This window comes from Mirounga leonina, unplaced genomic scaffold (genome assembly GCF_011800145.1).
Source record: "Mirounga leonina isolate KUSES-001 unplaced genomic scaffold, KU_Mleo_1.0 Mir_125, whole genome shotgun sequence".
NCBI lineage: Eukaryota > Metazoa > Chordata > Mammalia > Carnivora > Phocidae > Mirounga > Mirounga leonina.
In genome coordinates this window covers 77,727,093-77,741,395 of record NW_023270305.1, presented here as the reverse complement: position 1 = coordinate 77,741,395, position 14,303 = coordinate 77,727,093, and positions in this window count along the sequence as shown.

The following is a 14,303-nucleotide window of genomic DNA, read 5'->3' as shown; positions in this document are numbered from 1 at the left end:
CAGAGAGATAGAGAGAGAGCACAAGTAGGCAGAGAAGCAGGCAGAGGGAGACGGAGAAGCAGACTCCCCGCTGAGCAGGGAGCTCGACACAGGGCTCGATCCCAGGACCCTGGGATCATGACCTGAGCTGAAGGCAGCCACTTAACCGACTGAGCCACCCAGGCTCCCCAAGATTGTAATAGACTTTATGCCTAGATTTTACATTATTTTTTCACATTTCCATGTAGAATACTCTCAACTTAAGATTAAGGGAAAATAGAGAGTACAGTAAGGTTTCACAAAGCTGAGGGTCTCTGGTTGGAGGATTAATCAGACAAACTTTTTGGAAAGCGGCTTTTGGAATGGTGCTAACTTTCAGCTTAGTAAGTCTGTGTCTGAGAATCCAGCCAAAGGAACAAACCCAAAATGTAAGCAGATGTTCAGTAACAATAGGCTCATCAAAGCATCTGAGACACTGTTGCACCCTTGCACACTAAGAACTTCTCACTGGGGGTCCGTCCAGTCACCGAAGATTAGCTGAGGGAAAAATCAATGATTGTTACGCTGATAGGCCAGTGTGTTCAAATAATTCCTTAAGTAGATTTGGAAATCGACATGTATGTGTGTGTCAGGCACTTTGGAAGGCATTGTCTCTTTTAATCTCTACACCAACCCTGTGGAGAACAAGTGACCCTTGAATAACTCAGAGGTTAGAGGCACCAATCCCCGCATAGTCAAAAATTCATGTGTAACTTTTGACTGCCTGAAATTTAACTACTAACACCCTACTGTTGACCGGAAGCCCTACTGATCACATAAACAGCCAATTAACGCATATTTTGTATATGTATTATATACTGTATTCTTATAATAAAGTAAGCCAGAGAAAACAAAGTGTTATTGAGAAATTTATAAGAAAAAAAAAAAAAGTACCGTATTGTATTTCTTGGAAAAAAAGTCTGTGAGTGAGTGGACCTACGCAGTTAAGCTCTGTTGCTCAAGGGTCAACTGTATTCGCAGTTACTACTGCCATTTCCCGTTGACAAACAGGCACAGAAAGGTTAATTGAAACCTAAACAAGCTGGTAGTTAACAGAGCAGAGCTTTGCACTTCTTGTCCAGAGCTTGAGTATTTAACACCTTCTTTTACTACAAGAGAATCCCCCCAAAGTGCCTACGCAAATGCACCCCATTCCTCATTGAGACCCATTGCCATCATGAGCCATGAATTCCCCTGGAGGGAGATGGAGCCCTTGGTGATGAGGGTAGAATATGGCTAAGAGTTGTTGGTGTAATCAGGGAAGATGCAGATTCCCTCACCGTCCCCGGAACTCCCACCCCAGGATAGTGATGATGTTCCCACTTACCTTAATCAAGAGGGTACTTACAGAACTGACTTAACGTTTTTAGGTGAATGAGAATCAGGATCTCTGGGTCATCATTTTTTGCTATGAATTCATTCCTAAAACCTACTGTGAGCCAGGCACTGTGCTGTGGCCCAGGTCTATCAGGAGCTAACACATCCCTGGGTTAAGGAGCTCAGAGCCCAATGTAGGAAAAAGACAAGATGATTCTGGTCATCATTGGGGAATTTGGAAAAGATAGGAGGATATGAATATTCAGGGGCTGCTGTGGTCATTAGTCTATATCATATTCTGATTTTTTTTTCTTAATACCTTGCTCTCAATATTTTTTCTTACAAGATAACATTTTTGTCAAAAAAGCAGAGTGTATTTTAATGTCTCATTAATGGAGAATTCTGGTTAGTTGATCTTGACATAATTGACTCTTTTAGTACATGTTCATTGTATGTTAATATTTAAACCAACTGCTTCTTCATGAAGCATTTATAAATTAAGCCTTTGAGAAAGGAAAGAAGCAAGGAAAATCCAAGCTGAATTTTTCTTTCTTCTTTATTGGGGAGCAGGGTCATAGATAATGTACATAATGAAGTACAGGGTTGAAAATATATTTTTAAAAGCACTTTAAATGGACCAAAATATTTGAAAAAATATTTGTATCACATGTAAATGTAGCACATCATATACTTTAGAATTCCTAGATCCCTTAAGGGGACATACGAAGTTAAAATATTTACTTTGATAAGGAAAACCTATGTGTTTCTATCTGAACACATTGTTAACAAAGCATTACTTTGGTCAATTTCCAAGTAATACTCTCATAATAGCAATTTTAAAATTAAACCCCCATTAAAATAGAGGTGGTCAGCCTGTTGTCCTTTTTGTGTTGCACTGGTATCTCAAAGTTGGCAGCAGCTTGCAAAACATTCTGTGGCTTAAGGGCTCTCATCACCCTCAGTATTACTCAGGCTCATCCTCCTTTTTCAGAGTTTGAGAAGCAGTGAAGGGGATCAGAACATGCCACCTCAAATACGTCACTTTGGCATAAGAAACTGTGGACAGGGAAAATTCTCTATCCTCTCTTTCTGCCTAAAAGCAGGGCATAAATCTCCCTTTGGGAAGGTGTTCCTCCCCTCTTTCCCATACCAGGAGGAGAACTACTGTTAGTCCTGGGGACAAAAAACTGGCACTGAATTGGATTTGTAATTTTAAAAAACCTTACTAAAAAAAAACCCCTTGTCTTCCATTAGTTTCCCCATATATTTACCTTCCAACGACTTATCACCCCAAGAAGCCCAAATCCCCTTTCCTTTGTCTTGTCACCCTTCGACAAATTTATTGCCCTTCGCTAAGATATATATAAGTTCCAAATTCTAACCACTCCTTTGAGTTATTCATCACTGAATTCTCCCATGTGTATGTGCGTTGCATGCATAAATAAACAATTGTTTTCTTCCTCTTGTTAATTTGTCTTTTCTCCGTTTGATCCCTTGGCCCCAGCCACTGAACCTAAGAGGATAGAAGAAGAATCATTTTCTCCCCCTACATCAGCAATAAATTTTTCCAGCCAGCCCAAGAATAAAAATACTTGGATAAGGTCATTGTCAAGAGAAAGGACAATAGGAAGCTGTCAAGTTGCAAGTTTCTCCACTAGAGAAACACCTTGATACACATATGCATACATCTCTATAAGGTAGGACCACAGAAGTAACACTACGGGGCTCTTAGAGAAGCATTGTCTGGAATAAGTAGAAAAACTGCAGAGGAATTATCGTGCGCTTGTACACCCTGCTATGTTCTGGCCCGGTGGCTTTGGCCTTCCTATCCTGAGCCATAGTGTCTTCATCAGTAGAAAAGGTAATCATATTTACATCATAGGATTCCAAGAAGGATTGACTGTAATACACCATGCTTAATGTGAGCTAGACTGCCTTCCCCTCTTCCCAGATTTCCTGATTAGGCAGGAGTCCCAAGTCATGAGAGGAAGGAGAGCAGGATGAGAATCCCTCACTGTGTTCTAACACCAGGCAAGATGCACTAACTGTGGAAATTATGAGATAACAGTACAAACCCACTGTTCCCCTGTAGACTGTTCCTCACTTTTCAAAGAAGCGCCATGTCTGTGATATCTGCCATCTGATCCTTAAAGCAATCCTGATCCCAAAAGATGAATGATCCACAGATGAAGGGGTGATTTACAGATAAAATGTGAAAAGATGTGGGCATTACTAGGCGGGAAGATGATGAAGGACTTAAACTGAAGAAAGGGAGGGAAAAGCCTTTGAAATGTTTTATTTCCAGGGAGGTGATCGTGCTCATACTGCCTGTGTGCGTGTGTGTGCATTTCTGAGACCCGCACAGAATGAATGAGCATATAAGAGGCCAGGGCGAGAGCTCACGGAGGCGGAGGCCCAAACATACCCTTGAAGGAAAAACCAATTATGCAGTGTCTCTACCACCTCAACATGTATTACCTCTGGTAAGAAATTCATCACAGATCCCGCCCAGCCCCTGCACTGTCCCACTGCGTGAGAAAGCCCCCACTGCGTGAGAAAGCTCCCACTGCGTGAGAAAGCCCCCATGAAGGCCCTTTTGTGGAGAAAGCAGGCAAAGGCAGGCAAGACTGATGATGGGAAATTGAACGTAAGGGGAATGAGGTGGCCAAGGATATCCCAAGGCTGCCTGTGTCTAATAGAAAATTACAAAAAGCCTTTAATTTGTTCATACCTGACAGCCACAGAATCGTGAGGCCCTGAGTAGACAGTCAGCAAGGAGAATTACTCTGTCTTACTTCCAGAGCTTAGGAGACACTGGAGTGGGGTGGAGGACAATGGAACTAGGCTCCCCACCTTGCATGTTCGATCGCAGTGGGATTTCATATGTCAGCTGTATTGCAGCCAGTGTTAAGATCCTTCCAGAAACCCCCTTTTGAAGACAGGGGCTCAATTTGCATAACAGCTTGGAAGAATATGATAAAATATATTTTTAATATCCAAAACAGAGAACAGAAGGGGTACAAAAGGTATAAACTTCAGTTATAAAATAAATAAGTCATGTGAATGAGAAGTACAGCATAGGGAATACAGTCAATAATATTGTAATAACACTGCACAGTGACAGATGGTGACTATGCTCATCACGACGAGTACTGAGTAATGTACAGAATCGTCCAATCCCTATGTTGTACGCCTGAAACTAATGAAACATTGCATGTGAACCATAGTTCCATAAAAAAGTTGAAAACAAAAATAAAGCAGAAAATATCCAAAGTCTGAATAAAGATTGCCTTCACCGCTTCATCAAAGCAGATTATTTATGACCCTGTGGATTTTAAGTAGAAGAACATGTAGGTAATAATAGCAAGTGGATGAACATGCACAGTGCCTTCCCCTTCCCACGTGGGGGCTGCATTGCATAGCCCTGCGGGCTACAGGAGCTCTCAACTTGATGGCAGAAAGATCACATTTACATGTTCTTAATTGGGTCCCCTAAGTGCGGTGCCACGTCAGGCACTCGTGTAAGTACAGATCCTGGTACTTCATCGTCGTTAGAGGTTATTTCTGTTGCTTTGAGACGGTTTTCTGCAAAGTTGTAAAAAGCAGGTGTGCATCTGGAAAAGGCCACACTTCTTCACAGAGATCTATCTATCCTTTCTAAAAGGAGTAAGTAGTGTCTGTGTGGCTGGGCTGGGTAGCTGGGAAGAAGAGGACAGCACATCCCTTCTCAGCAGGGAAGGGGGAAACGAAAAGGAGCGTCAGCAACCGTCACTTACCAGAGGAGGCGCCAGCTCTGAGGCTTCCTGCCAGCCGGACTCATTGTTTTCTCTCGTTTTTAAATATTTTGTTTTTCTTTTACTGATTGTAAATGTAGTGTATGCTTATTATAAAAAATAAAATCTTAACGTGTACAATATAAAAATTGAATGTAAAAATAACCAATGGCCCTGCCACCCAAAGATTACGACAGTGGATGATTTTGGTGGATTTTCTTCCAATTCTTTATAGTTTCTCTTTAAATATCAGTATCAGGATAAAGTATTTGATCATTAGTTCTTAACTGAACTCCATATCAAGAGTCACTTTCTATGCTTTCGTATTTTTTTACACAGCATCAGTGTTAAAGGCTGCACAATAGTCCCATGTAGCACTGAACAGGTCTATCAGTATGAATGTGCCCAGTACCCTAGCTGGGGGTGTGTAAGTTGTTTCTCTTTTGTGTTTTTTAATATATTTTTCAATAAGCTTGTATATATGTGACTACTTGCCTCATTTTTCAATTATTTCCTTAAAGTAGATTTCTAGAATTGGAACTGCAGGATCAAACATGTGGGGATTTTCCACTTTGTGGTTCAGATGGTTCCTCACAGACACAGCTCAGTTTCCCTTCTCTTGAGCAGGATGAGGAGGAGAAGTGGGTATTCAGGCCAATTCAGGACTAAATAACTGCCTCACAATGACTGGTTGAGAACTTCCAAGATCTGACCCAAATTCTCCCCTGCACTCTTCTGTCATCTATTTCTTCATGCCAGAAATTCTTTTAATAATCCTTTCATTACAAAATAGACATGTCTTATGTTTTAAATAGCGATGCAGAAGAAACATTTTAACTCAATTCTTGAGGTACTTGTGATTAAACCATGTGCCCCATTCCAATCCCCATATACTAGCAAAATTGTGTACATACAAAGACAGCAAATCATTCGATTCCTAAAAAGGAAGAAGTATGAAGTTTAAAAATTGGGCACGTAGAAGATAAAACTCATACTTGTCACCATGTTCCCATGCCAATTTTTGTAGGTAAAGGTACAACACTCAGCACCACCCCCACAAGAGATCTTCTTGTGCCTTCCCCACTTTGGAGACCACTGGACTAGTCACTGGAGTCAAGGAATAGTCAGAGAAAAAGGAAATGAGATTTAATGGCCACCTGACTATGGTACCTTCCCCAAAATTACCGGGAAACTGACATACCAGAAATAATAGAGGAGGGAAAATAACTTCCATCCCAACTTTGTCAAATTTGAAAACTCAAAGGGCATCTGCTTCAGCTGTTCCAAAGTCATATCTAGGATGTGGTGCACGAGAAAAAAAGAGGGAGTGATTGCTTTCCCCTTCATTTTCTCAATAAGATCTATTCTGTCTTTGCTGAACTTCACTAAGTAGCCATCTGCAAGCTCACTTCTTATAAACTTTAAAAGTTGTAACAGAATGTTATTAATGTATTTACTTATGAGTATAAGAGATGGAATTCAGCATTAAATAAAGAGCTCCACATCTAAAGAGATGAAGTCTTTAAACTCTGCTAAAGCTTCTAACTTGAAGGCAAGCATATAAAGTATGGAACGGGAACTGAAATCTTTCAGAAAGTTCTTTACACTTTGGGACTCTATTTCTTTATCAAGGTTGGCTTTGTATTTGTTGTACAAAATCTTTAGAAGAAAATATCACTTTTTACCAGCCGCTTTCAGGCTGGGCTCAACTCACACAGACCTCTTTGAACCTTATGATATATCTTGTTGAAATTAAAATAGCACGTCTGCATTAGTTCAGTGACCCACCACCCCAGAAGCCAGCTTACCATGACAGATTAGTTGAATTCGAGGTCATGGAGATAATCAGGGAGATAGATTATGGTCAGCCTTGGGAATTTTGAATATTTAAAAGATCTAATATTGCATTTTATTACTTAATGTGTTACAATTTATACAGATGGATAAATTGATATAGTGCCTAAGGCATGATTTTTTTGACATAATTTACTTCTTTTATTGATTTACTTGTTTGTGTGTTCGGCCTTTAGTTCTCAAGACATCTGAGGTACAAAGGAGCAAGCTAAAATAAGTAGAGGGTGCTTCTCCCTATATTATATTTCCAAAAATTGCCTTGTCCTTCTCTCTCTCAGTGAGCAAAGCCTACTCTTGGCATGGGACAGTGTTGCCAGAGCTATCTGGACTTGAAGGCTAGCTTGTCTCCAGCTCTCCTCACTCTCCTTCTTGTCCAGCCACACATACTCTTCCCTTTGTTCATTTACACATGATCCCAGGCTCCACACTCACTTACCCACAAGGATCAGGACTAAGCTTCCTCCTCTCTGCTTTCCCCCTCTATTCTCCTTCTACTTCCTCTTTCTTTAGCTCATAGGTTGCTATAGAATGAACTCTTGGGTTCCCTCAGGTTTCATATGTTGAAACCTATCCTCCAGTATGATGGAGGTCTCTCACATAGGTACAAGGAAAAAAATGCTTTTCCCTTGTGATGAGAACTCTTAGATCTACTTACTCTCGTACCTGTCATTTAAAAATACCATACAGCAGTGTCAATGACAGTTATCATGTTGTATATTACATTCCTGGTGCTTATTTATCTTATAATTGGAAGTTTGTACTTTTTGACTACTTTCATTCAATGATTTATTTTATTTTATTTATTTTAAGTAGGCTCCACACTCAGCATGGAGCTCAATGTGGGGCCCAAACTCATGATCCTGAGTTCAAAACCTGAGCTGAGATCAAGAGTCAGATGCTTAACCAAATGAGCCACCCAGGCACCCCCAATGATATTTAATTAACCCTTAAGTGTTAAGCTGAGAAAGAAACATCACATTACTCCTGTCAACAAAGTCAACTTAAATATGGATTACTCCATAATCCTACCTATACACTTAGTCTCAGTAACATTTTCATGCTACAAACTTAATATTAGTTTTAAGGTTTTATGTATTTCATTTAAACCCTCATTTACTATTTACTAGGTTGTCATTCGTCTAGTCCACTGAGTACTATTACCCCTTAGCATGCATTCCTAGAGCAGACTTCTCTGTCGGCCACATCCATACACGTGGACACAACTCAGCTTGGGTTTTGTGGAACAGTTCTTAGCTATGTAACTTTGTTCTATTACATTAATGGAAGTTATTTCAGTTCATACTCTGATAAGGTTTTGATATGAATAATAAATTAGAAAAAAACTCAGAAGTCATATATCATGTTTGGTTCTAGATAAATATGGTTGCTAAAAAGAAGGAAGAAATTCCAGGACTTTAAGATATTCTGGATCTGGATGGTGGCCTGAAGAGGCAGTAGATATATCCTCATTCCTCTTTTTGAAGACTGATAAATTAAGTTTTTCATTTTTTCCCAAAACATAAAAATAATTTAAATTCAAGGTACAATTTGGTAAAAAGATTAAATAAAATTGGGGAACAAAAAGAGCTCATTGTTATTAGAGAAGCTAAATAACTAATAGAAAATATCAAAATCAGGTATGACTACCGGAAATTCTCAAAGACAATCCATAGTGGGAAAACAGGACAGAATTAAAGAAAAGAACAATGTAAGGTAGATGTGAATATCGAATATCACTAAAAAAAACCTTCGGTGCTGTGGAGTGGGAGACAGGTCTCTAAGTGCAGACAGTAGCTTCCCTTTAGGGAGAGAAGAATTTTTGAATTTTTATTCATTTTTATAAGCCAGGTGTTATCCTATGGAGGAAAAGGATCTTCTTCCTGAGGAGCAATCCTGTACCATATACATATGTTTACAAAATATGTAAATGTACATGAGAAAAACATGATGCTCACACTTCCTTAAGAAACTGAACATTTTTAATTTCTAAGAATATTCAAGAATCTGTTTATCTTTTTTTTATATTTTATACAATCCTATTGATTTCCAAAAAAATAAATTGTCTGTTTAAATGCTTCCAATCTTCCAGAATTGAAATATAATTTGCTGAGGTAAAACAATGAATAGTCATTTCACTGTACATATTTTGTATACTCTGTGTGCTGCGCTATAGCCTGTGGGGGAAAACAAAGAAATAGAACATATGATTACTACAGTCAGAGTTTACAGAGTGTGAAAAAGTTAAATAACAATGCAAGGGATGTAATGAATGAAAATATGATTAAATGCCACCAAAATAGTAGAGGCTAAACATGATAAATCCTGCAAACTGAACAGAGGAAAGTATTTGCTGTAGGGTAGAATGGTTATGGGTGTAATTTGCATAAGCAGGGGAGAGAGTTCGTTTAGTGTTGGAAAAAGCATGAGGAGAGGTCTGGTGGTGTCAATACAGGGAAGGGCTGGAGGACAACTATACTGATCATTCCGTTTGGAGGAAGAGACACAAAGCAAGTTGGATGGAGGGTTGGATTGTAGAGACAAACCCAGGAGTCTAAATTAATTAGAGTCAATTATTGATTCTCTATAAGCTCCTTCTCTTCTCTAACCACAGAACAAACAAACAGACAGACAAAAAACAACACAGGTATTTCCAAAGGAATTCTATCTCATCCACAGTTCTGGGAAGAAGACATCCCTGGATTACCAAAGAGAAGCCAATTATAATAGCCTAAATGGTGCTCTCTGGGATTTTCAGATCTTCCCACACCTTAGTCATCATGGGTACAGACAAAGCAGCTGAAAATAAAGAGAAAGAATCACTAGTAAAATTGCTGTTATAAATGTTTCACAGATCATCTCTAAATAGTAGATTCCATACTGGCTATGGATTCTGCTTTGCTAGCCATGTAACTAGCTAGGCGATTTTGCTTCATTGTGACGTCAAAATTAATATAATGAAGTCCCCAATTTAAGATGGTTGTTTCTGAAGGATGACGTGGTTCAAGCTTCTCTTCCCCGGAGAGAAGACAGCATCGCAGGCAAGGTTAATAGTGTCCCTCAGAGCTTTGGGGGATCAGAGGTGAGGCCCAGCAATCTGCTTTTAACAAGCATCTCAGTTGCTGTGGGCCTTTGGGTGTGTATCCCAATCAACAAGGTAATACAGGGCACCTGGCTCTTGATATCAGCTCATTTCATGATCTCAGGGTCATGGGATCGAGCCCCGCAGTGGGCTTGCACTCAGCACAGTCTGCTTGAGATTCTCCCTCTCCCTCTACCCCTCCTGCTCTTGCTCTCTCTCTCAAAAATAAATAGCTCTTAAAAAAAAAAAAAACAAAACCAACAACAACAACAAGGTAATACAAGAGGAAATGCTGGGCCACATCACTACTAAATCACCAACAACGAAGCGGGGTTATTAAGAGTGGGTATGTGTTCCACATCTGGTCACTTACTACACTTAAGGACCTCTCAATACCTGCAATGGGTTATTACCATGTTGTCAAAATAAATCAACAGGTAAAGAACCAAAAACAATTGATGTACATTGTGACTACAGCCATAGATCATGGTGCACGATTTAAAATAGCCCAATTATTGGCTCAGTTTTCTGCTTTTCCACCTTGTCGCACTGAGCTTAAAAATAAGTGGTAAATAGAAATAAATCTTCCTAACCAAGTTTTTACAGAAAGAAGCCAAATATTATATTGATTTCTTAAATCACTTATTGCTCTCAGGAAACGGCCACAACGGCAGACTTAACCATTTATTCCAAACCCTCTGTTACTGAGTGTATGTTGTTCTCACCTGAGCTCCTTTCTCCTTTTCCATTGCCCTTCTTTCAACCTCTAGGTCCAAGTGGAGCTTCTTTAAATAACTTGAAGAAGTCATCATGGGGAGGGTGAAGATGCTAACCCTTCACGTATTGAAGCAGGACTCAAGCATTTGAAAAGATAAATGTGGGCCAAGGGCTATCCACCAAGGAACCAGAAATCACAAAACAAAACAAGTGAAAAGGAAAACTAACATTAAGGGAGGGAGACAAAGCTCCTCACCAGTGCTACCCTGTCCCTCCATCCCCAGCCCCACCCCCGTGCTGGGTTTCCTGCCTCCCTTTGGATCTCAGTCACTGGCCTCTTCCATCCTCTAGCGTCTCTCTTCCCCACGCTGACCACCCTGGCCCTCAGGTGCCTGGAATGGACAGGTTTATCAAAGTTCACAGCTTTGGAGAGACAGTGTGGACTGGGGGCCAAAGAGTCCTGTGTACAAGGTCACCCAGAAGTCCGGGGACAGCGGCGGAGTTAGAAATAAACTTTATCTCCTCTCTGTTTCAGCAGAGCGGAAGTTGCAGCTGAGAGGGCTTCTGTGCTTGAATGATCCAACCAGTGGACATAGAGGTGCGTTTGGCCTTTCTCTCTTGCTTTGTCTGCAGAGCTACCTACTTAATTATAAATAGCGACTTATAATTTTTCTCTTAATATTTTATATTTAGGGACTATATTCCTAAGTATACTGCTTTAAATTGGTTGTGTCTTAAAAGCACCATACAGGACAATTCTTAGAGCCTCTTTTACAAAGAGTAATGGTAGACCTTGGCAAGTCAAATTGGCTGTGCTTTGGAGTAGGGCGCTGTCAGGAGTGGGGCACCTGCACGTTTCCTTCAGCACCCAGACACCCAGCTCCCAGGACTGCACCAGCCTGGCCACAGGCTCCTGTCTTTCCTGCTGCAGCTGCTGTCAAAGTGGCTCTGCAGATGATTTTGCTTGGCTGGGCAATGGGCTTCTGTCTGCCTTGGAGGCATTTTGCTCCCAGCTCCAAGTAGCACTGTCTGGGAAGCAGCCACCTGCCCCCAAAGTTGCTGCTGTGGGGGTTGCTGTTAATAGTCGTGAACAGCTGACAAGGCAAGAATGTCTAAGATGTGGAATCTTTTTTATTTCTTTCTGTTCTGCTGGGCTCAGTGAGCACACATTCACATGTATATGTGTATACATTTCAAAAGCAGCTGTGTGCAAGCAGTGATTTCCCCCAGAATGGAACCTGTACACGTAGAAAAAATAGGCTTTCCTAGTTCAATACAACTACTTTAATGCTTTCCTGAAGATGAAATGAAATCGCTTCTAATGTTGAAAGAGAAGTCCAAGAGAACATCTTATACAGTACAAGATTCTTTTCTACTCTTACTTCACATTATGGAAGATTCACAATCCTCTGCTTTAGAGTTTGATCTCACAGATAAGTTTTGAGAGGAATAAAAGACCACACATAAAAGGAATTTGTTTATGTGCATTGTGTTGGGCTGGCATTTAGCCATGATCCAATATTAATGAAAGAAGAAATATTTACTGGGCACCTAGTAGATGCTCATTATTTGAAGGCTAAGTTATAGTCTCTGATTTGAAATTACTCCCTAATCAAGGAAACAAAAAATTAGAAAATAAGTAAATATCTACCCTTGGAACAATATACCTCAATGACTTCTTGGGATTCTGAGAAGGATAGGAACTAGAAGTCCTGACAACTTGATCACTTAATCAATCTTTTTTTCCCTCTCTAAGGATCAGCCCTTAGGTGAATTTGCCACATTTCCAAATCTGACTCTGTATTTAAGCCCCACGACCTGGATGTCCTCCTGATTCTCAGAGATGTGTCTTCCCTATGCCCACCTCCCTACCTTGGTGGCCTCAATAATGGGCTTGGCAATCCTTTAGCAGTCCTTTCTCTAGGTCTCTCTCCTGAACATGAACTGAAACCTAGCACTCTGAAGGAGACTGATACTTTCGTTTGACTGCTTAATGCTGACGGTCTGCCTGGACCTCCTCCTGTTTTCATCTCTGTTTGTTGGCTTCTACTACTGTGGGCCTCCTTCCACCTCCTGCCTTCCAGCATTGTCCTGGTTAGCTTTATCAACCCCAAAGGGGTGGTGTGGGGTGGGGGGGACAGGTCCTTCCTCCTGACTGACCCTGCACATGGGCGTGCAGCTGAAAATGCCACCCAGCATTTCCCCTGGCCTACTAGGCAGGCTCAGCTGTCCACGTAAAGCAGCCCGTCAGTGTCCAACCATGATAGTCAAGGTCACAGGTAGAACAAGATCAGTGTAAGTGAAATCAGTCAGGAAAGACTCCATGATCTGGGCGCTAGAAGATGGGCAACATAGAGAGCTCTCAGGAACAAAAACAAATCTATCTAGATGTTTAGTAGGTCTTCATAGACATCAGAGAGAAAAATATGACATGCCACCATAAAGCTATCTAGAGTCTAACAAAGCAAATAAAAACAAAACAACAATAATCACTAAAAAACAAACAAACAAAAACCAAAAACCAGGGGGGAAAATTCCCAATCTTGTTTTGTATGACAGTTTGAAAGATGGCTTGGCTGTTAGTATCTCATTTTGGGTAGCCCGATACTGATGGTTGGAACCCTATGTGTTAATAATATGCAAAAGGAAACAAAAGTGTATTGGGCACCTACAGTGTGTCCAACTTCACTGTTAAAATTGTGCATGATATAGTGTTATCCTCGCTTTAGAAGTAAGGAAACTGAGACTCAAAGGAAAGCTAATGTCACAAATCTGGTAGCTGATAGAGTGGAGTTTCAAAGGCAAGTAGGTCTAAATTCTTATGTCCTTGGTAGGACAACATAATAATGACCGAATAGTACCTCACTAATTACCTCTTGGGGATGGATTCTCAAGCCTTTAGGAGCTTCACTGCTCCAATATTCACAGTTGTTAGGTCATCATATAATAATCTCCTTGGTAAATAGATCTTTCAAAGGGACCCCGTGTGATCCCACAGGATCCGCAATGCAGCAGGGGCCCCACAACAGGTGTTTATTTGTTGAAAATATGTTGTTGTTTTTTTTTCCCCAGGTTAGCTGTACTCCAAAATATTTGGTTGTCCAACTTTAAAATCCTAACATTAAGTAAGCAGTTGTGGTGGTATTTTGCAAACTCTATCCAACTTAACTTAAGGGACAGATGCAGGGATAAAACAATTTGGGATTAAAAGAAGCCCTAGGACCTCATTCTGAACCCAGGTTATCCTGGAATTACAGAGTTCAGTTAGGGATCTAAGAGACTTTCTAGCTAAGCTTCAAGGCCAACCTAGCCTCTCTGGGCTAAACTGAGAGATGGGCAGATTGCAGGTCCAACCTACTCCCTACAGGCTGTAGGATTGTCAATGCACTCCATGTTCAGCTTTATTATACTTTCTTTATGGAGGACACATTTTTCATGAGCACTAAAATAGGCTGGTGAGCCTCTCTCAAACACAAACATCCTTTTTTAAAGAAAGATTTATTTATTTATTTATTTATTTATTTATTTATTTATTTATTTATTTA